General features: G+C 42.4%; 1 protein-coding gene across 25 annotated transcripts in view; it reads right to left on the bottom strand.

Annotated features, from left to right (window-relative positions):
* The window catches only part of PTPRD (protein tyrosine phosphatase receptor type D), a 1,393,726-nt gene that overhangs the window by 481,412 nt on the left and 884,531 nt on the right, over positions 1–27,783 (bottom strand). For 24 of the 25 annotated variants that reach the window (XM_036331158.1, XM_036331156.1, XM_036331154.1 and 21 more), the window contains exon 1: positions 13,119–13,385. The exons of the other annotated variant lie outside the window; for it this stretch is intronic. The gene's annotated coding sequence lies outside the window, so the exon portion shown is untranslated. Of the gene's footprint in view, positions 1–13,118; positions 13,386–27,783 lie in introns of those variants that run through there. 25 annotated transcript variants of the gene reach the window in all.

Genomic DNA, 27,783 nt, shown 5'->3' on the forward strand with positions numbered 1-27,783 from the left:
ACACCATCATATTTTAAATGCCTCGAAATGAAATATCATTCAGAATGAGGTCAAGACGATGCATATTTTTTAAAAGTTCTCATAGAAACTAACCATCTGTACAATAATCCATTGTCTGCTCTGCCAAGGTGATTTATTAAGGATAATGAAGCATATGATTTAATAGCTGCCACAAATCCCTTTTCAAGTAGGATGGGTATAAATAATACAAAAAGATGGTCCAATAATAGCCAGATCCGAACCTAAGGACTATTCTATATGCTCGGTCTCAGGAAATTAGATGAGCTCCATTACCTGCGGAGTAAGTGAAGGGTAGCTAGCTAGGCAGCTAGGCTCTGACCTCCCTCTCCCAGCCTAGTAGTGATTATTCTTATTATTTAGTGAAACCTGTAAGCTCCACTATTGTGGTGGAATTTGAGCAGCTTTTCTCCACATGACAACACAGAGCTGTCCAATTAGAAACGAGCATTTTGCCAGCACGAATTTTCCGGAATCGTAAGAGTCCAGTTATCTGCCTATTTGTCAGTGCGAATTGTACTCGGCAGTGTCTTGCTCACCTTTATAGTCCCACAGTACCTTGTACTTAGCAGGGTTTTAATGTACGGCGCTTTAGAGAATGAATGTGTAAGTGGCAGAAGAGGGGAGTGAGTAAAACAAATGAGGCCCCTAAAATCCTCGCAGAAAAAAATGCCATTCTATATCCCTGTGAGACCTGGTTCTAACATCAGGTATGCTTTTGAGTTTTGATGGCTAGTTGTTAGATTATCAGGGGGGGTAAGGGGGGGTTAGGAAAGGTTTCCTTAGGCCAGCTTCCTATAAAGCATGAAAAAAAGCCACAAAAGCATACACACTGTTTGAATGTAAGTGTTCAACTATTAGCTCCTGTTTGCAAACTGACACACCGCAGTCCTGGCTACACCTCTGTGAACGTTCGAGTCTTTCAGGGAGGGCCTGATGAAATCAGTGAGGCAAATGTCTAATGACAGGAAATACAAGCCGCCACACACACCAGCTGTTTGGCAGGAGACGTGATTGCCTGGCTGTGCCTGACAGACATGGTGCAGCCATTCGCTGATAGGCTGGCACGGCCAGTCCTGTCTCCATGCCACCCAGCCAGTCCATCTAAAATCAGATTAGATGTTACAAATCCTAGTGTTCCAGTGCTACTGGGCTGCAGACAATGCCCATGGCTCAACACACACAAGGGCCTGTGTGCGTGACATATGTCACCTTCTAAAAAGTGTACGCTCCACCAGGCACGTGCATCGCCAGCATGTTTCCACCTTGCCGTCCCTCCTGCTCTTGTTCTTGGGAGCCTGGCTTGCCAAAACGGAGATCAATTTTATTAGATACCATTAGTCTCTGTTAGGGCGGTCATTTGAATAACAACAGATTGGCAAGTATAAAACGAAGGCACCTGTTGTACATTTGGCAGCCTGAATGGGGCCTCTTAAAAGGAAAACAAATACGAGCTATAATCATGCCAGGCAATGGCTTTTGGTTCAATAATGACCATGTGTCAGAATTAAGTGCATCTGGGAATTCCTACCACAGCCAGATGTAAAGGCAGATTTGTCTTGTCTGCTGGCATATGAGTAGATACACACAGGATACTCAGATTTGGCTTGGGCTTGGTTTTATTAGGATACTAGGTAAGTGGAACTTAGTGCAAATAAAATAAAATTAATTACTGAGGAGCACTGACAAGATCACCATAAACTGTAGAGTTGAATATTAAGCTTATGGGTTGTAAGATGTGGGCCATGAACTAATTGATCTCTGATTTTTCCGGGCACATTGCTTTGTTCGAGGAGTTCTCAGCACCAATGTGCCAATATTACTACTACACTGAACCAGGCCACCGGGAAGGGGAGCAATACACGACTGGGAATAAGACATGGGTCTTGGCTTCGAGGACTCTGTAATGCATCAGACCTTAAATAAGCAATGACAATGCTTTCTGGCAGAAGCAATATGTGGAATGTATTCGGGGCTCTTCTAGGGCAAAACAGGTATCCAGGCTTGGGAGGGTGGGGAGCTTCCTGGCAGTCAGCTAAGGTAACATCTGAAGAAGTGAGTCTGCAAAAAGGGGGTAGGGGAAGGCCCAGCTGGTGTGGCTCAGAGGTTGCGCTTCGACTTATGAACCAGAAGGTCACAGTTCAATTCCTGGTCAGGGCACAAGTTCAGGTTGCAGGCTCAATGGGTGTGATCCCCAGTGCAGGGTGTGCAGGAGGCAGCCGATCAATGATTCTCTCTCATTGTTAATGTTTCTATCTCTCTCTCCCTCTCCCTTCCTCTCTGAAATCAATTAAAAAATATATAATTTTAATAGGATGGGGGGAGGGGGGAACTTTCCACATGCCAGGAAGAAAGCATGCTCAAAATTACAGATGGAAAGGTCAAAGTACTACACCTGGGAAACTGCAAATACTTCCGTGTGGCTGAAATGTGTAAGTATAGGGGGTGGGGGGAGGGAGAGGGGAGGCGCAGAGGAATATGAGAAAGGCAAGGTGGCAAGAGACAAGGCAGGGGAAGAACATCCAGGGCCAGGTGACTTTTGCTGCTTCATTCAAGCTTTAAACAGAGGGGAATGGAGAGCCATTAGGATATTTAAAGGAGGAGGAGGACATGATCAGACTTCAGTTTCATAGAGAAACCACTACAGTGAGTTCCCACCCGGAAACAGAGGCTGCAATCCAGGCAGCAAATGATGGGGGCCTTGCCAACAGATGCTAGCTAGCCTATTCAAAGGCAGTGAATAACTTGGTTGGCAGTTAACATTTATTTTTATATTCTTGGAATAACAAAAGATTGTCTAGAGAAAACAGACTTTAAATGATAAATTTAAAGTCAAAATCTAAATTACATATTTTCTTTTTTGGTATAAATAAATCAAATCCAAGCTGAGTCTGGATAATAGGAAAAATCTGATTCAAAAACATTTAGGCAATCTTTTCTCAAAGTAGTACCTGAACATTCATAATAACATTTATTGAGCGTATCAAGCTTATAACTATTATCACACACACACACAATAAACCATTTGTTAGGAGCCTAACTGTGGAAGAACCCTCACTATCATTACCCAAAGCTGGTAGTACATACGGCTTGCTCCCGGCTTCCTGGAGGGTCTGTTTATAGATTAACTCATAGGAAAATATGGCTGGAAAGGACAGTATATGCATGTGAGAAGCATTCCAGAAACCTGGGCAAAGAAGACTTCATTGTTGACAAACTACATAAGCCATAAAAGACCGAAGCATTTTTATTGCAGTTTTCTTTTATGTACCATGTCTGATTTAAAACTTCAGGGTGTCTTGTTGTCAGAGGAAAAATAATTTTCCAAGTCATCAAACAAATGTAACATCCTGTATTATATTATTTATAAAACCATAACTAATTAAAAATAGGTCTCTGAGGCCCCCCCCCCAAAAAAAAGGGAAAAGTGCTAAACCTTTATAAAATATGTGAAATGGAGAAAAACTTATCAAATCATCCATCTGTTATTAATAATGAAAGTAACAGATAAGCAGTGAAAATGCTGTATTTTAGAAGGCATTATAATTGAGAAAATCCCCTGGATAAAATTGTGTGGGGCAGGCTGCCAATAAAGAGAATGCATACATCTCAGTCACTTGGCATAATTTCATTTCTTTGATGGGAGGGCTGTTCTTCAGATAGCCCTGCAGGTTTTACATTTCTCTTTATCAAAATACTTTTGATTCTCACCTGTTGGGCAGCTAAGAAAATGCCAGCCTGTGCGATTTTTAAAAAACTAATCTTGGTGGAAATATCTTACTTAACCACTCGTGCTCCAGGATCGGCCCAGAGCTTCGGACAGTTGTGTCACTGGCCTGAAAGCATGTACGTTTGGAGCTAGAAGGCAACTGCCCAAAAGAGTCCAAACTGCTTCAGTTAAAAATTAAAATAAAATGCAGTGCCTCCATTCCCAAGCAGAGCTAGGAACAAAAGAGGCTGGTGGCGGGACAACCTAAGAATCTTCCTGAACTTGGGGCAAGAAGGCACCATATCATGCCGTATACTTGCCTACTATATGAGAATTTTTTTTGTATGTTTTTTAAAATATATTTTATTGACTTCAGCGAGGAAGGGAGAGGGAGAGACAGAAACCTCAGTGATGAGAGAGAATCATTGGTCGGCGGCCTCCTGCATGCCCCACCCTGGGGATGGAGCCCACAACCCGGGCATGTGCCCTGACTGGGAATCGAACCATGACCTCCTGGTTCAGAGGTCGACACTCAACTACTGAGCCACGCCGGGCGGCCGGGAAGAAATAATCTTTTATTTTGAATTCATATCAGACACAAGAATATACTGAAGGGTTAAGAGTGGAATGTATAAAAGTTGGGGCTGTAACATTGCTTGACTTAAACTTTTGGCTTTAAGTTCCATCTTTACTATATCTAGCTATGCAACCTTGGGAAAATTATCTCACCTCTCAATGAATCAGCTTCCTCTTGGTGAAAATAAAAGCATCTGACTTACCTTGATGTTACTTTAGAGATTAAACATGATACTGAAGATTAAGTGCTATGCAGAATGCCTGGCACACAGTCAGAGCTCAGTAAATTTTAGCAACTCTCACTATTATGACTTTACACACTGATCACTATTACTACACTTCTAATATCAGGAAGAATAAAGGAAATATGTTTTTCACCTATCTCAGTGTCCTGAGCCTCATCAAAGGTTTCAAATGAGTAATCATTCTTCACACTCATGATTTCAATGAAATTCAACTCAAATGAAATTCAATGAAAAGGGCATAGCACTTGAGCTGAGAACTAGAAAATGAGAGAATAATTAGGAGGATTTCAATGAACACCAGTGAGGACAGCTGGTGAGGTTAGAAAGGAGATTCCAGGAACAGCACTGATAGAACCAGAGAGGTGGTCGAGGGTGGGGTCTTCTCTCTGCAGGGGGGGGTCTCTGACCCACTAGGAGCACACAGTACCTGGGGTTAAGGTGAGAGGGGAGCTGAACACCCAAGTCAGGGTCAGACTGCAAGGAATCTGACTGCTGTGCTGAGGACTTAGCACTGGAGTGCACAGACTTGAGAAGGTTTGCACTTCAGGAAAACAAATGTTTTAGGAACAACTAAAGAGCAATGAGAAAACACAAAAACCACAGAGGAAGCTATGCATGGTGTGCTGACCGTGGAAGCAACATGGTAAGAGGGTAGAGATGGAAAGAAAGTGATAAAAGTTATAAGGGATTACAGCAGTGGTTCTCAACCTTGGCTGCACATTAGAATCACCTGGGAATCTTTTTTAAAGTCCTGATTTCTGGGCCTCATCAGGATTTTAAAAAGATTCTCAGGTGATTCTAATGTGCAGCCAAGGTTGAGAACCACTGGATTACAGGAATAAAATTTTTAAAAAAATTGGATGGAGATAAGAATGAAAGAAAGGAAGGAGATAGAGATGACACCAAAGTTTCTAGTCCAAAGATACATCTGATGATGAGATACTAATAAAAAAAAGTAGTACGAATTTAGATAAAAGATAAGACTGAGTTTGGGATTCAGGTGAGCCTTCTATTTCTCAGCCATTTAACAAGCAGATACAAAAATTCAGGTACGGAACTCCAAAAAGAAGTCAGAAAATTCAGTCTGAGGGCCACTGATGCAGAAATTATTTCTTCTATGAGAAGTGGATAGGAATATCCTGGTGGACAATATAGACCAGCCGTGGGCAAACTACGGCCCGCGGGCCGAATCCGGCCCGTTTGAAATGAATAAAACTAAAAAAAAAAAACAAAAAAAACAAAACCGTACCCTTTTATGTAATGATGTTTACTTTGAATTTATATTAGTTCACACAAACACTCCATCCATGCTTTCGTTCCGGCCCTCCGGTCCAGTTTAAGAACGCATCGTGGCCCTCGAGTCAAAAAGTTTGCCCACCCCTGATATAGACAGTGCCCTGAAGAGGGCTCTAGGTAAAAGGATGATAAAAGAGTTTAGAATGGAACTGAAGACAAAGAGGCTCAAACATCAAATGAAGAGGAAACAATATCCATGAAGAAAGTGAGGGTGAAAGGAGAAACTCAGAGAGAGCAAGTTCCATCAGTGGGATGTTTCCAGTTTAAGATGTTCTCCCATAATTTATTCCTCTAACAAAATATTACAAAATTCCCTCCTTTCCCCCGCCCCAGGGAAAAGTGAAAATTATTACTTGGTTTAGTAACTAGATTTAGAATATTTAAGACATCTCCAATAGATTACTATTATTCCCAAATAGCTAAATTTTGATAGATCCATTTAAAATAAAATATAAAACCATGTACTGAAAAATCGCACTGAACAATTTTAACCAGAGAAGTCAAAATGGTTAAAATTTTGACCGGTGGTAGCCATATTTGTTTCTCTCTTAAAATCCTTTGATAATATTTCAATGAAGTGACCATTACAAGTGGTTTGAATATGTTTTCATAGGGAGGCCATGGGCTCCTTGTGCAGTGAGAAACCATTAATGCACCATATGCTTAGTATGTGTCTTTTAGTTGGGCTAGAGCATTAGGAAGTGGGGGTAAGGTGGGGGTGGAATAAAAAATTATTTTAAAAGTTGAAAACAAATGTCTTTTTGACCTATAATTGGACCCTGGATCAGCAGGAGATGTGTCTAGTCTAATTTTTCCCTGTGAAATTTTACTGGAGGATCTTAGGGAGAGACAGAAGGCAGTAAATTCCTATCCTCCATCAATACATGTGACCTCAGAGCAAACCCCACAACTGGCTACAGGCACCCAGGATCCATCATTGCTCTTGAAAACTGATCTTTCAGGGAAGGACAGCTGCACTGGGCAAAGAGCTGAGGCGCTTTCTAAGATGCATGACCACCAAAGAAAAAAAGTCAGTTATGTCTGTTCGTATTTTAATTAACTGCTTTTCTAAACAATTCTTCCCCAGGGTGCAGTCCACATCCAATATCTGGAATCTATAAATACATTTTTTGTTTACTTTTAAGCAAAAAGCTCTTTGTGTAAATTCTAGGTAAAATCATCTCTAGCTTTTGCTCTAAAGGCATTCTCAGCTAAACAGTGCACATGGCATACTGATGTGTACAGACTTCAGAAACGTGCGGAAAAGAAAGGGCATACCCAGCATCGGTAGCCCTTGAAGCATGTACACAACAGACTGCAAATAGGGCAAAGCTACACAAAACACCCATAGTCAACAAGTCTGAATTTTTAAAGTCAGGTAGTAATAATTTATAGCAGACAGCTAAAGAAAGCAGAACTCCACACAGAAACTAGTGTTACTGAATGCAGAATTTTCATTACATGACTTCTACAGTCAGGATTTTTCTTTATTTAAAATACAAAGTAAGACAAATTCTTATTATCTAATTGGATCTTCATCACACCCAAAGTTATTCTCTCCATTTTGCAGATGATGAAACTGAGGCCCTGAAATGTTATATACCTCCCCCAAAGATTCCACAGATAACAAGCGACCAAACTAAGATATAAATTCAGTTCTCTTTCTCCTTACATCAAATCAGGTGATATTTGTTCTTTTCACTGTGGCAAATAAAAGGAAGGAAGCCAGTCGAGCCTTTGCCATCTTTAGCATTATCCTCATATACCTGCACAATTAAATAAGATTAAAAATAACTGTTTTTCAATTATTTATAAAATCAGTATTAATACAAATATTTCAGTTAAGAAAAGGAGTCCACTTACTGAAGCCTCAAAAAGAAGTCTCTTATTAGTTGTGACCTAACGATTCCTGCTGATCATTGTTCTAGTATATATTTGAAAGCAGAGTTTCTCCTAATCCCCAAAGCAATACGGAAAAGTGCTATTTCCTAAATGCGATTCGCAAGTCTCAATTTAGTTAGCTACTGCTACACTAAAGAATATAACTCCAGGGCTGTTAAAAAAAAGACAATTAAGAATTTACAAATTCAATCACTCTCATGTAACTGACAGAGTTACGATGTTTAAATCCAGTAAATAGCAATGTGGGAAAGGTCACCGTGCCCCTGACATTGTTTTCTGAATGTCAAAGGTAAGCGGGTGTTTGTGGTCAGTGAATTCACAGAACTAGGAGCAAGCCTAGCCTCAGATGGCAGCTTCTGCCCTGATGCTCTGGTATAAACGGTGAAGGAAAGCCTGCCACCTAAGAGCAGCCATTTGCACAGGAAAGCATGGCTCCTTGCTGCAGGTGGAAGCAGCGAGGAGCACCTAAGTTGTCTCAATACTATTTGGCTATGGGTACACCTGGTCTGCTGGCTTACAGACAAAATCGGCTGCCCTAGTTTTCCAAATTGGTGCTTCTTTCATTTAACAGACTAATTGATGGGTCATAAGGATTTGACTTGGGGGACAGTAAGAGACTAAAAAGACAAAAAAAAAAAGTTCAGTTTTGCTTTGAGTTAAGCTTTAAACTAACAACTACAAGCACTGATATGATCCTATTAAATATGTATCAGCATCAAAGTGAAAATAATGACCAGAAAGTGAGTGACTGAATCATTTTAAGGAGGAGGCAGAACACTGCAGGCGTTATTTTAGTCAGTTTTTCCCCAGATGAGACGCCTTGAGGAGTATGGCAGCGTACTAGTACATGAACATAATACCTGAATCTCCTTAATGCTTAAGTCTTTTAAATATTTTATAAATAAAATGCTGAGACGAAATGCATGACTGTTGATTGCATGAAAGCAAATGGATAATTTATTAAAGGAATACAGGGGCAGAGGCCTTAAATGTAATTTTGTGAAGTGTGTCTTGTAAGAATGATATTTCATTAATGCTTCAGGATGGCACCATTGTCATGGCTTTATTATTTAGGTTGCATGAAGTCAGAGACTGCCATAGCCCATAAGCATTTGCTCTTTGACCTCCCCTAGACTTATGACGCAAAGAAAATGCTGAACTTTTACACTCAAGGCTATAATTTCATATAATGAACAATCAGTAAGCACAAGCCACATATTCTTTTAGCTGTCTTTCTTAGGTCTTAATTGTGGAGAGCTGAAACACATTTTTTTTACATGGGGTGGGGAGGGGAATTGTCAAGCCAAGCATGGCATTTTAATAAGTGTTACCCAATACTAATTAGAAGCAAATGAGATTATCCATATAGAAAACATATCCCCAAACAAACCTGTCCTTTGGCAGAAATGTCACTATGCTAAGAAATTAGAGAAGCTTAAACAAGTCATGTTTGTTGGAAGGAAATTTACTGACAAACCCCTTCTAAGCAATCTTTTCCACACTCTCAGATTTCTTCAGTGGTTGTGTTTTATAAGAATCCTAAATCTTGTAGTTCACAGAAATAACAACTATCCTCTTTGCGTTTTCTTGGCAAATCACTGACAATATAAAGGAAATGTTTTTAAACACTGACTTTGAGACTACAAGTTGCCTTTGTGCCTTCACAAGTCGCTTTCCTAAAAGATTTTTTCAAAGAAACCGAACAGTACAAGAACAAGGTAAATAATCCCATAAAGCAATAAGATTCTCAGTGTAGACCCAGCTTAAAATACAACTCATTTACTCGCACTAAACTTTTTTCCACCAGAAAACTGAATACCTTTATATGTAGCACTTCACATATCTGTGTTTATAATACGAATCCTTAAAGTATATTTTGTGGTCCCAAAGCTGAGTACACAAAGGGAAAGTTGATTTTTGAGATTCCCAGAAACTTTTGGGCTTAAAAAGGTACCCATGATCAAAGGTCAAATTTTATAGCTTTAAAGATGCAAGCCTAAAAGTTTGATGCTCTCAGGATTATGAATCGGAGCATGCACATACTTTGACCCTCAAACTTCCCACAAATATACACGGAAACTAAAGAAGGGTAGTTTTAAAGGAAAAGCACCTTGAGAAAGCCGTTTTGCCTGAAATGGCACTTTTCACATGTGCTTGTGTTAATGAATTCTTGTTTACCCAGAGAATCCTTTTAAAAATAGAATTGTTCAATGGCTTGATAAATCAAGTTTGGTCTGAAGGAAATCCAATATGCAAATACTTATAGCATGCTCTTTTACAAATAGTCATCCTTGCCAGTTTGAGAAACTGAAAATCAACAAGAGAACAGTGTAAGTATACTTGACCTCATTGCCTAATGTCTATCAGGATTGCCGCGGCTGGTCGATTTCAAATTTGTGAAACTGACACTTAAAAATGTATAGAGCATCTTCAGTCCAGGTCCCTCAAGTGCTGACTAAACGGCAGTCACAGCCTCAGACTCTCCTCCCATACAAACTTGCACAGCACTTACAAAGCTAGTGTAATCACACCATCAATCTATGACCACAGGTTCCTGAGAGTAATTCTGCTTCATTATTCTTTGAACCCTGCATTATGCAAATAACATTCTTTATCAGTTATTATCGTTCCCACTTGTTTATCCTTGCCATACACTGAAAAACTGGGATCACATATGAATTTGCACAAATACCTTGTCTACGTTTCACACTCTGTATGAAAAATCACCGTTACGCCAACATAGTTTTAAAGGACTTCTAAATAATGTTCTTAAAAAACCCTTCAATCAATGTCTCTAACAACAAAGCACGAGTTAATAGGTTTAAAAAGAGAAAACAAAAACTTAGGGGACTGCCTACTTGCATTGTTTAATGTCTCTCTAGGAAGGTTTTGCATGTGCCATACAAGGATAGCTCCTGAATATCAGAACAGTTATACAGGCCCCTAGTGGCTTAGCAAATAGCAGCAGATGAGGGGATTCCAATTCTTAGTTCTTGACTTTGAGATATGCTGGCTTTAAATGAATGTCAATCTCAAAAGGCAAATCAAATCATTGCACGTAATACTTTAAGCAGTTTTACTATCATGGTTATCTACCGAAATACATACATATTAAAACGGATCATGGCATTTCATTACTTTAATAACTATAAGTGCACTGGTCCAAGAAGAATTTGTGTTACATAACCTCCACAAAAAATATTTAATTCCTCCACCTCTTTACATGTCATTACAAAAGTAATATGTTACATGTCTGTGTGTGTATGTATATATATATTAAAATATATTCAAGAGACACATTTCCTCTTTGAACTTCATTCCTCTTATACTATTAGTACTGTGGGTTTTAAGAATAGATTATTTCTATATAAAGTGCTCACTATTTAAAATGAAATATAGATACAACCTGAATGCCACTTTTACAATGGCAGAAATCAAAAGATATTTCCCCACAACAGCCAGTGAAAACTCACATTGGAGTGCACCTATTTTAAAAGATCTACAATTAATAGCACCCCTTAATCCTCGTCCCCTTCCCTTTACAAAAGAGAATTCCAGGAGGGCACATTTACAGCTTTTAGCAATTTTTAACTGGACATAGTCTGACAGCTGAATTCATGAAACTGACCAGCTTGTCAATTTCACACTTTGAAAGTACAATAATAGCTGATAGCAAGAGGGTGAGCTTAAGAAATCTGTCACAGAATTGCTAGCTCCATTGAAAAGCAAAGAACAGGACATAATTATGGGAGGTGGGTGGTAAGAAAATTTTCTTTTCATTGTCCATTTAGGATGTCTGTTTCAAGAATTCGGACATCAAGCACTGCAAATTTATGTCTCATGCTATGTCAATAAAATGATATCTATTTGCACCATATAACAGAATGTTTCCAAAATAAGTATGACATCTACTAAGCATTATCCTGGATATACTCATATTACCAACATAAGACTCTTTAAGTTGGTATCATCTAAATATTCCTTTAAATCAGGACATTTCAAGTTTTGGTACATCACCCTGGTTTTACTCAAGTTGACTGGTGGGTGTGTACACTCTGAAACAGAGATAGAATAGCCAAAATGGTCAGAAGTATCCATGGTTGGACTAACTCCCCATCTGTGTGCTTCAGGATGGTTGGAAAGAACACAGCAAAGGGAAAGGTCCGCATCTGTAGATAGGGAAGTCCAACCGCAAATCAGTCTCTCATCACCAGCAGTTTTAGATGAGAGGCTCAAAATGTGTGCGCTACGCTCTGGTAAGTTGCTGGCACTGTGTCTCTGGGCATGTAGCAGAAAAAATAAATAAACTTTAAGAGAAAATGCAGGGGAGTGATCCCTGGGGGATGGTTCTGGATGCCTAAGGCACAAACTGTAGCTTGGTCTGGGAGATCACTCTAAGAATTTTAGAAAACAGAGAGACATTTAGCAAGTCCTGTACTAGGAGGCGAGCTGAAACAATACAAGTGGGTTCTGATAGTCCCCGGTTTTGGAGAATGGAACTACTATTCACAATCCTGGAACACCCGATTAATGAAAGCCCAGCTCAAACAATTTCAAGATTGTTTGTTTAACCATAAGATAACTGACTTCACTTGATAATGCCTCTAAATGACAATCAACCTCGCAGATAAGCAAGTTTTTTTCCATACCTATAAAAGAGCTACAATAAATCGATGAAAACGCCAAGAACCTTTGGTTTGTCCAGGGCTTTCTTTTAGCACCGTGTCTCCTACAACTTGGACTTTTCATTATAAAGTCTGCGTCTCCCTCCCTACGGAATGGTGTGTGAGCACAGCGGATTCCCATCAGAGAACTAAGAGCTTTGGTTCTGCGATGAAAAGGTCTCCCCAACAATCCCCCTCCTCTATGGCAGCCGCGTAGACTTTGATTCCTGCTATTTCTCCTTCTCCCCACTAGTTCGGAGGGAAGGAAGAAAAAGAAATCGCCCCCTCACCTTAACCAGCCCTCCTTAAATCAGTAACCACTGCCACCTAAGATGTGTGTGATATAGAGGCAGGGGCAGAATCCCCGGCAGGGTCGGGGTGCCCCACCATTTCCCCACCACGACGCCCACCCAGGAGAGAGCGGGGGTCGCGCACACACACACCCAAACACCCTCACTGCACTGCTCCTCTCCCGGGTCGGAGGTTTCCGGCGAGAAGCAAACCGTGGAGGGGAGGACCTCTGCCCGAGGAGGTTCCGAAGAGCCAACTGTGTGCGCTCCGGTGCCGGGGCGCCAGGCTCGGGGACGCCGGAGCGCGTAGCTCCGCGGGGAGACGCGGGGGTGCGGGAGCCGGGCTCCGGGCAAGCCCGGCGCGCGCGGAACGGGGAAGACTCGGGGGGGAGGACCCGGTCCGCTCGGGGGGACTCACCTGGTCATGTTGGCTCCGGGCAGCCGCCGCCACCGCCTCCCGCGCCGCCACCAGCACTTTCCCCCAGCGCCTTCGCGCCCCGCCACGGCCGCGCAGCCCGCGCGCGCTCCAGCCGCCGCCTCCGGGCGGCCAAGTCACTCCCGCGGAGCCCCCCTGCTCGCTGCCGCCGCCCGGCCCTCGCGCGGCCAGCCCAGTCCAGAGCGAGGAAGTGCAGGAGAGTCAGCGAGTGAGTCCAAAATCCCGAGATCCAGCATCCGAGAGAGCGCGTCCCCCCGCCCTCCCTCCACCCTACTCCCTCCTCCTCCTCCTCCTCCGCCTCCTCTTCCCGGGCCCGTCCTCCTGGCTCTCCCGAGCCCGCGGCTTCCGCGGCGGCTTCTCCTGCTCGCCCCGCGCTCGCTCGTCGGCCGCCGCCGCAGCTGTGGGTCTGCTCTCCCTCCTGCTCTCCTCCTCCCGCACCTCGAGGCTCCGCCGCTCGCGGCCGGGGGGTCCGGAGCCGCGTCTCCTCTCCTCCCTCTGCCTCTGTTTGCTCCTTCTTGCTGCCGCTGCTGCTGCTTTTAAGAGGATTTTTTTGGCCACAAATAGCAACTCGGCTGCCCCCCTCAGCGCCTCCCTCCCCTTCTCTGCTTCCCCCCCAAAGTGAAGCGCACGCGAGAGGTAACCAGAAACTGAGGCTGGCGGGCGGCGGGGAGGGGGGCGGGGAGAGGGCGCGGGGCGACGCCTGCAGACCGGCCGGCGCGGAGTCCGGGGCCAGGAGGTGGGGTGGCCAGGGCAGCCCAGTTCTCGGACCCAGCGGGAAGCTGGTGGTTATGGTTGGAGGCCAGGTGGTGTGGTGGGGGGATTCGATGAAAAGGCTTAGGAAAGTGATTGGAAAAGCTTCTCTCTTTGTTTCCTTTTCTCAGATCCTCAGAACGTGCTGGGGATCCCAGGGAATCGCGGTGCCCCAGCGCCTGGGGAGTGTGTGCGCGCTGCCAGCAGGAGGGTGTGAGTGTGGGTGCGCCTGGGCGGGCAGAGCCAGGCCCGCTGGCGAATCCCTGAATCTGGACCACGGACCCACTGAAAGGGCCGGAGAAACTGGATGAAGGAGGGGCAGGCAGACTAGGCACAAGAGGCGCAACTGCCCCTCTCTCTCTCTCTCTCTCTCTCTCTCTCTCTCTCTCTCTCTCTCTCTCTCTCTCTCTCTCTCTCTCTCTCGGGGCGGGGTGACGTCACTCCCCAGCATCCATCCACCAGGCCAGAAAAGACCCTCTTTAACAAATTCACTCATCTCCTTAGAGATGCACACCCAGGCGCTTCCTGCTCTGCGTCCTGGCGCGAGGCAGGAACAATGCTGGTGGAGCCCCATTCAAAGCAGTGACAATATAAGGAGCGCAGGTTGATGAGACAGTTTGTGTCCGCCTCACTTCACCTTGGCTGCCTCATTCATTCATTGGGGATGCTTGTAGGATCTACTTTGGAGTCAGAGAGTAAGGAGGAGAAGTACTGGATCAACCTTAGTGTAATATTCTTGCTTTGCGTCCATGCTACTTGCTTTTCTGATCTTGGAGATTCAGTGATCCCCGGCGTCTCTGAAGGACACCCTGAAACCTCTCTAGACAAGCACCCCGTTTGGTGGCTACCCTGGCTTCATCCACCGAATCCTTTTTCCACGGAACACGCTGTGTGGATTGTTAGCTAAGAGGTGATTTTAACCTTCACTCCTAGGGTGTCTAGCATGTGGACAAAGTCAGCAGCTAGCTGGGAACCTCCATCCGCGATTTGTCAGCCTACCAAAATGTTATTAGAAATTTGGTCAAAAAGGTTAAATAAAGTTAGAGGCAGGGCCTCCAGCCAACTCCCTTGCTCACTCTGTGTTCAGGTTAGGACACACACACAGTCCTTATTCCTGCAAGCGGGAGGGGGTGTGTGCAAGAGCGAAGGTAAGCAGACGGCCTTGGATTCAGCCTGAGGATCCTGCATCCTGACTGTTGCCTCAAGCTTTCCACCATCTGCATGCTGTGCTCCTGAAAGGCACTGAAGGATTGTTCGGTGATTCTCTACCCGCCGCGTGCTCCAAAAAGAAGTCACATCGCTTTGAAAGGAGTCATGTTAAATGAGGTTTAGTTTTCCAGAAATTGAAGGGAAGTGGGGAGGGACATCTTGGCATGACTCTTGCTTGTTTGTTTTTTATGATTAGCCTTATAGTGGAAATCAAGAAGAAATCTAGTCTTGTGCAAGCTTCCAGTGCCAGATGTACCCTCCAAACTTTCTCATGCCACGAGGAACTGCATGGCTGAGCAGGTATGATGGACTCCTGCCTCCTGAGTCCTAAGGATAAATCAAGAAATCTGAACATCCACATAGGTGATTCTCACTCAGGGTGTAAATTCTGATTTGGCTTTCTCATTGATACATCTTCCCCCATAAACTGGTGAGTCCCATTTTCCTCTTGCAAAAGTTGGATAGTAGGGCCCAGCCGGTATTGCTCAGTGGTCAAGCATCGACCTATGAACCAGGAGGTCACGGGTTGATTCCCGGTCAGGGCACGTGCCTAGGTTGCGGGCTCGATCCCCAGTGTGGAACATGCAGGAAACAGCCGATCAATGATTCTCTCTCATCATTGATGTTTTCTATATCTCTCTCCCTCTCCCTTTCTCTCTGAAATCGATAAAAATATATTTTTTAAAAAGTTAGATACTAGGGGAACAAAAAAACCCTGGTATTCCCCTGCTGTTTGTTGTCTTTGGTAAAGAGACACACATACCTCTGCCTAATTTAAGAAGATCTGACCAAAACTGACTTCAAGAAGATGCCAGCTGGGACAACTGAGTGTTATCTGGGAGCAGCGTCCAGGAACTATTCACATACCCACCTGGTAGCAAGTTAAACTAGCTAGAGAACTCAGTGATCATCATTACCAAGGTGAGTAACAAGCAGGTGGAAAGCAATCAGAGGAGATGGAGGGCAGTACAAGCAAACGACATAAGCACAAGGCCCAACTTTCCTGGCACCATGAGGTCCTATGTGTTTTCTGCCTCACTAGAAGCAAACATTGGGAGAAAGAACTAGGGGTGGAAGGAGGTGGTTAGAGAGTCTGAGCTATTATTATGCAAAAGAGGGGTACGCTGCTAAGGTAGAGGAGATGGGCAAATAGAGGAGCTAAACCTCCTCTGCACCTCTGAGTGGTCCTGGTCTGGGGAGTGAGCCTGGCACCCTGATTTGCATCTATTAGCACTCATTTGGAGCAGGTTTGTAACAAAACAGCAGCCTGTGGCATGGACTATCACCCCTGGGTTATACCATTTGGAGATTTAAAGTCAAAGAACATCAGAAGTGGGCTAGTCATCTGTTGAAATCACCTCATTTTACAGGTAAGGAAACTCAGTCCCTGAGAGTTTAAGGTGGCCCAAATGTTGGTGACAGAAGCAAAACAAAAACCCAGATATCATGACCCATGTCCCCTCTCCCCGTCTATTTTCCAGTTCTGGATCACAGAAGTTGTTTTTGTTTTGTGTGTGTGTGTGTGTGTGTGTGTGTGTGTTTCAATTTATCAATGAGCAATATATGCAGAATATTTTAAAACTATAAATACTCACATGACGGAAAATAAGTGGGACTAGACATTTTCTTAGTTTCTTACCAGCCCTAACATTCTGTGATGAATAGCACACAGGAGCTTTTCCACAGCACAACCCCCTCTAGTGCATAATTCAGCATATGATGAGTATGAGTCTATGTGGGAACCCATCCAAGAGAGTTAGTTCCTAGAAGTACTCAGAAGATTTTATTCTCATCTATCACGGAGCATCCTAAAAAGACTAAAAATAATAATGATGACAGTAATAGTAATCATGAGTTATACTTGGATTATGTGCTAAACATCAGTCTCTCCCCCTGTTTTCAAAAGGCACCTTTTGTGGATGGGGAATCTAGTGGGTTGTGAACAGATTTTTAGGTGAATGAAATGAAAGCAGAAGAGAATGAAGAGTGCATTATATGTACTAAGTACTGTCAGTGATTAAAAGGAAAAGTTTCAAAGCCACTGACTCACCTCCAGTCCTAACACCTACCCAGCTCTGTAAGTGTTATCAGCTCCATGGCGTCAGTGGGCGAACAGGAACAGAGAGGCTAAGTTATTTTGCTGAGCTGGCACAGCTAGTAAGTGGCCGAGCCAGAATTTTTGACCTACATCTGTTTCACTTCAAATCCTGTGTTTTTACATCTATTCTGATGATAAATTATTAACCAGAGCATTGAATAACTGCTGCTGAACACATTTCCTTTTGGAGGGCGACAGTGATTTGTATCAAATCCAGTTAAAATGGAGAAACACAACATAGGTTCAAATGATGGGTCCTGAAGACAGTGAACAGTTTAATCAGGCACTGAAATGAACATCTGAGCCTCTTCTATGGGTGCCGGTATGCTTCACTAGTTCGCTGCTAACGATATAAGTGGAATTATAATTAATAGCTAATTATCCTCAAATAACTTAAATATCAATCTTTATATAAGTGTTAAAAGGTTTACTTGCGAGAGTTTTTCCAATTTAATTCATACAGCAAATTTCAGTAGCTTGTCCCAACACAGAACTGGTGAATGGCAAGGATAAAAAACACACTTATATAAAACAGTCCCTAAACTAAACACTATTTTACTTTATTTGGTGACTGAAGATATACACATATAAAGTAATCATGCTACACCACAATTCCACCTACACTGTGAAGAAGGAAGCCAATAACTCGGGTGCCTTGCTAATATATTGACTCAGATGGTCCTGTAAATTCCTCCAGCAGCAACATGGCAAGTTTAGGTGCTGCCACCCCCATTCTTCAGATTTGAAAGCTCAAACTCAGAACTAGCAGGTGATTGAAATGAGTGTCTAATCCCGGTCTTTCTGATTTCACGCCCCAAAGTCTCTTAGCAAACAGGTGGGTTTCTAGTAGACAATGAGGTTGCTAGAGATTTTGAGACATTCACCTCTCGCCACTTGAAAGAAATGCACTTTCTTTCTCTGCAGGGTAGCATTTCTTGTTGCTGTCAGGGAGCACTGGGGTCTTACAGGAGAGAAATCCACATCTCCCTCTAAAGAAAGGCCTAGCAAAGCCACGCTCTCCACCCTGACTGTTCAGTTTGGCTGCAGCATCTCAGCCTCACCTGCAGTGTGTAGAGGACGTTATGGTACGATGCTACTTTCCATCGGCTCCGCTACTGCAGATTACAGCATGCGACTGTGACAAATGGATATTCCCATTAAATTCTTTAGTAGAGTGGGACATTCCATTAACCATTGGCACTATCCCAACCAAGTGAAACATTGGGTCATTTTTTTTCTTGGGAGCAAAAAGTAAGGGAGAAAACAAAGGATATTCTCTAATTACCTTTCTTATTTTTTCTGTTGCATGCATTATGCTAGCCGTATATTACAATTATTTATAATTAATATATGACAAGCTGTCAGCTGAAATTTAACAGGTGATTTGTCAAGAAGTTCCATTAATTCATACATTAAGCAGTGGGATTTCCATACTTCCTAACAAGGAAAGTGTGTTTTGGTTTTGTTATTTCAAATATATTGTGTTGCAATGAATATATTTTAAAAATACAAGGCTCCCTAACAGAAAGGGGTACTTTGTTAGTGATGTAAGGCTTAAACAATTTTTTTTGTCACTTTAACCTTTAAATGCTAATGTTTTCACGGAGGAAACTAATTCCCTAGTGTTTATTTTTAAGTTTTAAACTTGTATGATTTTTATACATTTTTCAAATGATGTCTTTAGTACTAAAGGCAAAGCTGAACGGAGTGGAAAGTGATTGCAGTTACTTATGTCCCATTTAGTCTTTGTACCTTACACTGGAGAATTTTGAAATGAATGAATATTTTAAAATACAGAAAGAGATTAAGAAGTCACCAGAAAGCTAGTAATTAATCACTCAATAGAGGGGAAATCTACAGAGAACAAAAACTGATGAAGCAATCTCCATTTTGCAGAATGGCACAAGAATGGGGCACATAATGGAAATGAATCACAGATATTTCTTGGGAGGGTTAACAAGATTCTTTGAAAGAGAAAAGGCTTGGTTTCAGTATCTATAGAATGTTAATGTCATGAGACATAACTAGAAATGAAGTTAAATCCCTATTTTATTGGTTCCGTGGCCAACCAAAATTTCACAGTAGTTCCCACCCTCCCACCCCCCACTTATTTACAGGGATACGTTCCAAGACCCCCAGTGATGCCTGAAACCACAGATAGTACTGAGCCCTGTATATACTATTTTTTCCCATGCACACTTATACAAGGTGTCCAAAAAATGTATATACACTTTAATGGCTGATAGCTCAATTTTGAAAATAAATTATATATTTTTTAATGTTTTTATTGATTTTTTAGACAGAGAAGAAGGGAGTGGTAAAGATAGAAACATCTTTGAAAGAGAAACATCATCGATCGGCTGCCTCCTGTACACCCGCTACTGGGGCTAGCCACAACCTGGGCATGCGCCCTGACCAGGACTCTACCAGAGACATCTTAGTTCATGAGTCAATGCTCAACCACTGAGCCACACCAGCCGGGCAAGAATTGTATTTTAATAAACACTATCTTTATAATTATTCAAACTGTGTGTATATTTTAGGGGGACAACCTATATTTTCACTTTAAAGAAGCATTTTATGGCTTCTCTTTGGCATATCCAAATTGCCAGCATCTCTACTCTTACACTTTCGGGCCGTTATTAAGTAAAATAGATGTCACTTCGAACACAAGCACTGAGCTACTGCAACAGTGACCTGATGGCTGAGATGGCTACTCAGTGACTAATGGCAGGGATATACGGAGTGGATACCCTGGACAAAGGGGTGATTCCTGCCCGGGGCAGGTCAGGGAAGGAAGGTGTAAGATTTCATCACAATACTCAGAACGGCATACAAACTTATGAATTGTTTATTTCTGGAATTTTCCATTTAATGTTGACTGTGGGTAACAAACTGTGGAAAGCCACTGTGGATGAGGGAAGACTACTGCATCAGTCAAGAGAATGAAAGAGAAGAAAGGCAGCATTTGCTTAAAATTTCATTTGCACCAAGGCTGACTCTTATCTCTCAAAACTAGGATATGCTGCAGGATGTTAATGACTCACAATTAACTACTGTCAGGGTGCTTAATGGAAGAATCTCCTCAAGATTCAAGGGTTAGGAAGAGAGAGCAGGAAAGAAAAGAACAGCTAATAAGCCTTCTGTGTCCACCAACTGAGTTCAGTTTTCACATTTGTAGCAAGAAAGCCATACAGAATCATGAAATTAATTTTAAAGGGTCTTTCAAACGGCATCTCGGAAAATGATTACCAGAAACTCAGAAGCAAAATGCCACAAGTTGTCATGTAACAGGGAGCCCATCTCTTCACAGGCGAGGACTGTCAGTGGCCAGGGGCAAACGGGTCCTTGTATCCTGGACCACACCAGGATCTCACTGACCAGGTCTCACCTTGCTTCCTGGAAGCAGCAATGTCTGCACGTGTTGCTGTGGATGCTTACACACACATGAAGAAATAGTTTTCCAAAGTGTGAACGCAGCAAAGACATTGCGAATACTATTCTCCAGCCACTTTTCAAATCTTTCTCTATCTTTGTCTTATACTTCCATACCTATCTTCTGCTTCAGTTATGTCACTTAACAATCTCTACTGCATGTACATGCTTATGTAATGTTCTCTCTCTGCTCTGGAGAGCAGTTTTATGTCTGATTGCAGCCAAAAGCTCTTAACATAGTGCTGTAAGCACTATAGGCAAGGGAATCTTTGAGGAGGGAAGGGAAAGGATGGGTGGAGACAGGAAAAGAGAAAGAGGAAATGAATTGATTGTAAATTGCCCTGTTTATGTGAAATATCACTTTCTTTACAAAGATTTCTACAGTCTCCTAAGTAGAATAAATTTCCCCTGCCTCTGGTCTCATTCTTTTTTTTAACCTTCTTATACCCTATCCCTTGTTTTTTATTGTGTACAGGCTGGGGCAAAAGTAGGTTTATAGTTATGAATATGTAAAACACGATTTATTTTTGTATTATTATGTATTATTTATTGTATTCTTTTCCATATGAACAACTGTAAGCCTACCTTGACCCCATCCTATATACTCGCACCCTATTAAGCTCTGAGTATCTTCATACTCTGTATCTTGGCAAGTATAGAACCTGAAGTGTAAGCAGATCTCAAAAAGATTTCTGTTGAGCCCTAGCTGGTTTGGCTCGGTGGACAGAGGGTCTGCCTGCGGACTCAAGGGTTCGATTCCAGTCAAGGGCACATGCCTGGGTTGTGGGCTTAGTCCCCAGTAGGGGGCGTGCCAGAGGCAGCCAATTGATGAGTCCCTTTCATCAATGATGTTTCTATCTCCCTCCCCCTTCCTCTCGGAAATCAATAAAAATATACTTAAAAAATATTTCTGTTGAATGAATCAATGAGTGATAATATGTGCTTAGATACCACTGTAGCTAGTCAGATGTCACTGTAATATGCCCTCTCATTGGGCCTGTGCTGAACAGTACAGTGACCTAGAGCTGGGTCATAATTAGGCCTCACTAATTAAAACACAGCAGAACATCACAAACAAGAAACAATAAAATCTGAACAGAAGTAGATGGAATAGTAGTTCCACAGGATTCTTAATGAAAACCTTTTGTGTCTTCCTACAAGATGTCCAAAGAATTGATCAGTTTAGTAGGGAAAAATTCCTTCATACTTCTGACCGGTACTGAAGTTTTCAGTTTCACTAGGTACACACTAACTAAAGTGGACATTTGTCTCTAACCATTTTTATGACTATCTATTATTCCATATCATCCTGATTTTAAAAAATTCATTAGCCATGTCTCAAAAATTGCCAGTAACACTAAAAAGGTCCAATAGAAATTTCAAGAGGCAGGACAAAACCTACGCTTCCCCATATGTATGCTTACTTTAAACAGTCTGTTCAAGTCAGTGCTTATTTTATAAACGTAGAAACACCATTCTTACTTAGTTTCTTAAATCTGTTTCCAATTCTTTAATGTCATCTCTTTTTCTTCTTTTCTTACCATTGAAACCCCATCTTTCCAATACAGATGTCTCCACTGTCCTTCATACTAGTACAACAATACTTTTCATATAGTCTTCTGCTCCCAATATTTTTCTGATTGGCCTCAATCCATTCCTCACTACGCTGCTCAATTAACTTTAATAAAGCACGAGTTTGATTACATAATCTCCTTACTCAAAAAACTCAGTGGTTTGTGATTACTGATCAAAGGAAGTACAAATATTCTACCAGCATCCAAAGTTCATCACAAGTGGAATGGTGCCTGAACCCATTTTCCCATTCTAAATTCCTACCTCTTTCCTACCAATAGCCTAAACTCCAGAATTGCCTGAACAAAAATGTACACTTTTCTTTCTCAGCCAGAAAGTTTCCTGTGCTCAGCTATTTGTTGAACTCCCATCTACCCTTTAAGGATCATCTCATCAAATAGTTGTGTGTGTGTTTTTCTTCTGATTCTTCTACCCAGGTATGAGTACTACTTTCTTTGTAACATATCTGATTCTTCAAATCTCTTTTATGCTAAATAAACATTCTGCTGAACTCAGATGAAAGCTGACAGAAAGCACTCACTGCCAAGATGTGTTCTGTGGCTAACTTTATTGGTTTCGATCCACAGATTATAAATATGAGAATGCATGGGATGGCGTCCGGGGGAAATTAGGCAAACTTATGTGGAATCACACCTTGAAAGATTTCGTGCCATGTTGACTATGTTTGGGAAGAGAACAAAGAAATTCCGAAGATTCTATGTTAAGACCCATATGAAGAGCAACAGACAACAAAAGCTTTTAGCGATTTCTTTTTTTCAAACACAACTGTGCTCATTATCCATGAAAGGAGATGAGCCCACCTGGGACTGTTAACAATCTTTGACTTTGGGAAGCACAAAGTCAAATCAAGGCCGGCAGGAGTTTTTCCTCTGCCTTTCCCTCTGCCAAGAAACCAGTGGTCAGACACCTAGAAGCAGTCCTGAAAATGACACCTGGCACCCATGACTTCACCTTTTTCCCCTCCATCTGAGGGAACTCTAGCCTGGTGAGTCGCAGGCTCTAGGAATATCTTACCTGGTACCAAGTAGAGGTAAGAAGGAACGGGGTACCTGCATTATTTTTCCTTTTTATTCCTGCTACTCCCCGCCAAAAAAAAAAAAAAAAGTAAAACAGCCTGCGTTCTAAGACTCTGGATGTCAAAAGTGCTCATTTCAGTCCGTTCTACCCTGGGTAAAGAAGAAATGAGAAATTAGAGCAAATGCTGAAAGCTATAGTATGTTCCTGTGGTTTAATCCTTCCTGTGCCATCTATAACACACCTGCCTTTTATTACAGTTATATTTATACTTGTTTTTTTCATTCCCTCCCTGTGCCTCTGCCAGAGGCCACTTCCATAGAAACATCTATGATTCAAGACTATAAACCAGTGGTTCTCAACCTTCTGGCCCTTTAAATATAGTTCTTCATGTTGTGACCCAACCATAAATTTTTTTCGTTGCCACTTCATAACTGTAATGTTGCTACTGTTATGAATCATAATGTAAATATCTGATATGCAGGATGGTCTTGGGCGACCCCTGTGAAAGGGTCGTTCGACCCCCAAAGGGGTCTCGACCCACAGGTTGAGAACTGTTGCTATAAACTCTTTAAGAGAAAGGCTGGGTCTTAATTTTTTGTGCATCCCAGGTATACTTACAGAATGCCCTATGCAAAAAGGACGCTCTATGCCACACAAGCACATGCAATTTTCCCAGTTTCATATAGTCTATCGTATTGTCCCCAGGGAGTATACTAGCATTTATCAGATCATGTGTCCAATTATTGGACTGCTGAAACCTTAGAATGGTAGTTCACCACCCTGGAAGTCCTCTAAAACGCATGCCCTGGGCCCCTCATATGAGCTGAACTGGAGTCTTTGGGAATAGGGAATCTAGCATATATTTTTATAAAGCTTCCCAAGTGATTCAAATGTTTAACTAAAGTGGAGTAGCCTTGCTTTACAGCTCTAGGAAGCACAATTTGAAAATCACTAGACTGGATTATTTCTAAAGTGTTTCCCAGGTCTAGGATTCTTTGTGAAAGTTATTTTATTTTACGTGTGAAAAAAAAATGACCTTCGACTGATTCCATTTTTTAAGTAGTAACTACAAATGAAATGCAGCCCGAATTTCTATGCTAGGATGTATTTTTAGCATTTCTTTCTACTTAGTTTTCACGGATGCCCATTCATCCCAGGACCCATTCAGTCGGACCTCCACGGTGCGTGAGGTATGTTAGCTATGCTCTCTTAAGTCATTCTAAGAATGTGTGCTGTGAGCAAGGCACACATATTAAAGAAAACCCTTTCATTCAAATACAACAGAAACATCCCCTAATGATTTTCATTCCTTGCCGTACAATTAAAAGAGGAAGCCATGCCATCAAACTAGCCTGAATTCCAGCCAGCCGCTCCCAAAGAAATCTGTGATTAAAACAAAGAAAGAAAGATTGAACCCCTCTCCTTGGTAACAATTTGGAATGAAGTCTGGATGCCCATGTGTTATTTGCAGTGTTAAATCGGGAAGTACAGAACGACAACTTTGGGGAGAGAAAGATGTTGCTCACAAAATGTTTGCTTAAGGAATTAACTTTCTTCAGAGGGAAGTATTCTTGGTGAACTCTAATAATAGAAAACTGGCAAGTGTGCAGACTACCCAACTACAGAAGACTTCTTTCACTTCCCTCACAGTTCCTAGCACATTAGCTAACAAATATGAGGAACACTATCCGGTTTAATATTAGTTAAATATTAACACTTATGTGGCACTCTGCAGTTCACAGACAACTTTAAGAGACATTGCTTTTGCCCTGACCGGTTTGGCTCAGTGGATGGAGCGTTGGCCTGCGGACTGAGGGGTCCGGTGTTCAATTTCGTTTGGGGGCATGTGCCTTGGTTGAGGGCACATCCCCGGGGGGGAGGGGAGGGTGTGCAGGAGGCAGCTGATTGATGTTTCTCTCTCATCAATGTTTCTAACTCTCTGTCCCTCTCCCTTCCTCTCTGTGGAAAATCAATAAAATATATTTTTTAAAAAAGAGACATCGCTTTTAAGGCTCCTAAAAATTTTGTGGACGATAAAACACCCATCTTACAGACCCAGACCTTAGACGCTGAATATCAGAACCCCTGAGTATCAGAACCCCTGAGTATCAGAACCCTTGGGGTAGTTCCTAGGAGTCAGAATCTTTACAAGCTTTTCAGGTAATTCTGAAAACCTCCATGATAACTCAATTAAAATTTATTGATTTTTTGTATTATTCCTATGAAAATAACCCTTACAGCTGAGTTTTAATAGGCTAGCAGCCTTTTATTAGGATATATCTTTTCTTTCTTCCATTTTTTTTAAATATATTTTTATTGATTTCAGAGAGGAAGGGAAAGGGAGAGAGACATAGAAAACATCAATGATGAGAGAGTAATCAATCAGCTGCCTCCTGCATGTCCCCTACTGGGATCGAGCCCGCACCCAGGGTATATGCCCTGACCAGGAATGGAACCGTGACCTCCTGGTTCATAGGTCGATGCTCAACCACTGAGCCAGGTTGTCTGGGCTCTTCCATTATTTTAAAGGGGGGGAGGGGAGGGAGGCGGGAGACTCACAGGTGGCACTATTTTGCCTAAATCTACAAGCTTTTAAATTCTGCTCTGCACAGCTGGCTTATTCCAACAGTTGTCTTTGCTTTGAAGGAAGCGCCTAACGCTCCTGGCACTGGTGGGGGGGCTTGAATCCTGCCCACTTTCCTTCTGGCCAATACTGAGGTCTTCACTGCCTGTGGAGACCACAGCCCCCTTCAGCAGGCAGCACTAATTACATGAAATTTACCAGACATCGCAGGGAAACGCAGCCTGCTGGGCTTCAGCAGGTTCTTTGGGAACCTACCAGTTCCAGCTGTTCCACTCAGGGAAGGACTCTGCCCTGAGCCGTGTGTATTGCTTTGTGTATTTCTCCATCCGCTTTTTTAAAGCCTTAAAATTAAAAGATGTGCTCTCAGCTAGTTACCCTCCACCCCTACCCCCAAAATTATGTTTGAACAGCATAATAGCTACCTTGGAAATACCATCTCATATATAACTTGGGGGGAAAAGTCAAATAGGCCCCTCTATAAAATCCTTAGAATAAAAACTACAGATTTCAAGGAAAGCAGACGATGTTATTTTTACCTTATAATTACTCCTAATCCACACAGAGACTGGAGAGAGGAGGTTTTGATTCAATGTCTGGAATGAAATACACTCGACTGGAAATGAAGACACACACTTTCTTCTCCTTTAATTTTCGAGGGGGCGGGGGGAACCCTCAGAAATTAAAGGAGAAGAAAGTGTGTGTCAAGCACTCCAATCTTCTCAATTCTCAAACTTTCCAAATTCCTTTGGTTCACCACCCCAACCTTAGTAATTCCCTCTGGCTTAACAACCCTCCAACTCTTCTGGTTACAGTTCCTGGGAAATTTGTCTGTCGGAAGAAGAGACGTTTTAAAGGGTTTGGCATTTTTCCTCTGAGGCAGTAGAAAGCCGCAGGGGTTACAGGACACCTCCCCAGCCCCACCCCTGTGTCCCTCTGGAGTTCAACAGGACATCAGGTGCTTGCCCTTTGACCTTAAAAAATTACATTCCAAGGAAGGCTGGGAGTGGACCTAACAGATCACCTGACATAAATGGCCACTCTCGGTGCCTCAGAACTTTACCTGCCCTCCAGATAGTGCCTCAAAGTGAAAAAGGTATGGGGGAGGGAAGAGACGGGCAGCTTGCCATGTCTTTGTTTGTCCAAAAGGGTAGGACACCTGTGCTTTTCGCCCTCCCTGCTAGGAAGGGAAGGCAGCCCTCCTATTGGAGACCACCTAGGTCCCTCCTCCTTTCCCTCCGTCTTGTCTGGTACACTTTCAACTCCCAAATAAGTGCACATGTTGCTAGGCTCATAATTAGAGTGTTGGCAATGCCTGTTCCCTTGCTTTCCATTCCATTTAAACAAATGTTCCCATCACTCTTTTGGAAAGCCCTGGGAACGTGTTCAAAACATACAACCCAAACAAATAAACTGCATAACCTAAGCCAAACCCACCAACAACTGGACGCCCTTCCCAATTCAGAAAGCCACCCTGAGAGGTTACTGAGCTGCAATGATAGCCTCCCGATCAAAGTTAACAGATCTGGAAATGGACGTTTTTTGTGCCTGCACCTCATCACCAAATCAGCTACTTAAGATTCAAGGGAGTAAATTTCATCCTTCCACAACAGGCTACTTAGGGAGGAGTAGAGTTCCTACCAGAGCTTTAGGGTAGGGTTAGACTTGGGCAGTGGTTACTATTCGAAAGTGCTGAGAAAGAGTTTATATTTAGAAACAAGTTTGTGATCTTATCCAGTAATTGACTTTTCCTGGCCTTCGGAAGTAACTTTGATAGCAAAATTCCTGTCTGTCACTTATCCCTGAAGCTGACATGATTACAGCAGTAGAAGCTGCTATGAATGAGGCCATGAGAAGAGCGAAAATTTCACCCACTGCGAAGGACTCCCAACTTGTACAATAATTAAAAAAAAAAAAATGATGACAAATTTATTTTTTACTTTGGAATAGCAAAGCAGGGAACC

Source organism: Myotis myotis, unplaced genomic scaffold, assembly GCF_014108235.1.
Source record: "Myotis myotis isolate mMyoMyo1 unplaced genomic scaffold, mMyoMyo1.p scaffold_m19_p_12, whole genome shotgun sequence".
NCBI lineage: Eukaryota > Metazoa > Chordata > Mammalia > Chiroptera > Vespertilionidae > Myotis > Myotis myotis.